The 2,464-nt window shown below is 41.1% G+C and overlaps 1 pseudogene; it reads right to left on the bottom strand.

The window, feature by feature from the left end:
* Positions 1 to 1,734: 1,734 nt before the first annotated feature.
* LOC122121710 lies at positions 1,735 to 1,829 on the bottom strand (annotated as a pseudogene).
* Between the last annotated feature and the right edge of the window lie 635 nt (positions 1,830 to 2,464).

A 2,464-nucleotide genomic window follows, 5' to 3' on the forward strand; every position in this document is an offset into this window, starting at 1 on the left:
GGTCTTTTGCTGTCACAGGCAAAAGACTGTCCCAGGGGGTGCAGTTCCCTGTTTTTCTCCCCTCTGCTGAGGCATATGCTCAGCTTCTGATTTCAGTTGCAAGGCGTTGGTTATGTTGCTCAGGCACCGTGTCCCCAGGCATGGTCCAGGCCCCCAGCCTGGGGCACACCGGTTTGACCTGTGCTGCTGTGTATCCCACCTAGATTACACAGCCTGGAGTACACATTTCAAATTTCTTCCACCGTTGGGTGTCTAGACCCAGGGGCGCTGTTCATGGCTTGGGCGTTTAATTTCCCTTCCAGGGTCACTCTTGTTCTAGCCTGGCCAGCTTAGTGTGCTCCATGGGCTGGTGGAGCCCTTGAACATTTTCTAGTTTTAGTGGTACAGATTTTGGAGTAGGAGGTTTGGGGATTCCCACCAGCTTTGAGACCAGAGGAATACACTGTCCCCTGCAGGGTACTCACCCTGTAGCTAGTTGTTGTTTTTGTGTGATGTAGGTTGCTGGTTGCCATTGCAGACCGATTTCAATTGAGGTGGTTGTGGGCTGGCCTGAGTGGTGGTGGCTCTGTGTGTTTCTCTCCTGTCACTGCCTCCATTGACGCTATTCTGGTCCACTCCACCGGATGGGCCTCTGGCCTCCACTGGAGGGGTGGAGGAGGGGCCTCTGTGCAGGTTCTGGGCTCTGGGGTTTGTCTCTGCACTCTCCAGATCAGCACCAGTTCCTTTCAGTTCTTCTGCTCTGGTGTTTTGTGGGCATCTCGTCTATCTCTGGGGTTCCTGCCATGGGGCCAAGTGGCTTTGGCGGGATGGAGCCTCTCTGCTCAAACAGAGAATAAGGGGTAGGGGTGGGATCTTTGTGTAAGCTCCCTGCTTGGAGGTTTCTTCATTCATCACAATCAGTGGGTCTGACACTGGTACCTGAGGGAGCTTTGGTGTGGGTGATCTGCAGACAGCCCCCTGTTTCTCTGGCACACAGGCAGTTCCCACCAGGCCAGGCTGGCCGTGGCTTGGTGCGCTGCTGTGTGGCCAATAAACGTTGGGGTAGGGTCTTCACGCTTCTCTGTTGTGAAATTCTTCTTTTTAACTTTATTTTTTGTTTTTCTCTGCTTCCTGTTTTTCTCTGGATGTTGGTCTTTTTGTTGTTGTTGGTCTCTTGGGGAGATTAAACGTTGGAACTGCAACTCTCTTTTTGGTTGGGGTGAACTGTGGCATTCCCCTACTTCCCCGTCGCCATCTTGGTCCCCCCTCGAGTTTTTGCCTTTTATAATCAGAAATAATTTTAATTTATCTGTTGAAATGAGTACTAAAACAACTAAAGATATTTCTGGTGCTTATATGAAAAATTATACTTTAAAATATTCTGTATTCTATTTGTATAATGCCCATAATCTATTTTATTCTTTCCTAGATATAAGACTTTGAATACTACATTGTTTTATAATATATAGGTTCATTAATAAATGTGTCCTTTCAGCTTGCATTCCATACAGAAACAGTTTAAGATTCCTTTTTTACTAGGTGCTTATAGTATATTCCTTTAGAATAAAATGACAATGTTGTCTAATTTTAAAAGTTTTATAAAGATTATGCTATGTAAAGGCCTTTCTAAGGCGAAGATTTAATTCACTGATGTCAAACTAACTTTTATTTTTATGAATTACATGTATTGTTACACTTTTAATTTTGTAATCAACTTTTTAATAATTGTTTTTCATTTCTTGCATCTGAAGAATGAAAAATATGGAATAATTCACAGATTTTCATATCATCCTGTGCAATTGCCATGTTAATCTCTGTATTGTTGAAATTTGGGTATGTGTTTCTGAAGCATGTAATGTCCTCTAAATTTAGGTAGTTAATGATGCAATCTTCATACAAGATTATATCCTTGGGTGCCTATTTGTAACAAGGAAACTTTAATGTTCCTAACAATGCTACTTATCTTATTTCCCTAAAATTCTGTGTATAATGGAAAATAATTATATTGTTGAGTCGAATGCTCACGTTTGCAATTCTTTTGTCAATGACTATTTTAAGTCTTTTTCATTTTAGATTTAATCATACTTTGAAGCATTTTTAGCTAGGTCCAAAGAGGATGGCTTTTTAAAGTACTTATTTATCCAACTGAGTTAACTCTGTAGAGCTAATGGATTCAAAGTAAGCCTTGCATAAGAGCTCCTTCTAAACTTCTGCAGCTGAAATTTTCCCAAATGAGGTATTATTGGCACAAATGTTTACCTGACACTTCATCCTTCTTCCATGTAGGTTCAGACCAACCAGAATATCTTACCCTGACAGCGTAAATTGTCTTACTTAAACAAAACAAATCTTAGTTACAAGGGATCATAGAAAGATGAACATTTCAGACAAAACTGTTCAGACTAGAAGGTTTTTATCAAAATATAATTGTTCATTATACCTACCATTTCAAAAGTAGCTAAATCCAAGAAGGTGAAAAAATTGT

This window comes from Dipodomys spectabilis, unplaced genomic scaffold, assembly GCF_019054845.1.
Source record: "Dipodomys spectabilis isolate Male_0828 unplaced genomic scaffold, ASM1905484v1 ptg000193l, whole genome shotgun sequence".
NCBI classification, from domain to species: Eukaryota; Metazoa; Chordata; class Mammalia; order Rodentia; family Heteromyidae; genus Dipodomys; species Dipodomys spectabilis.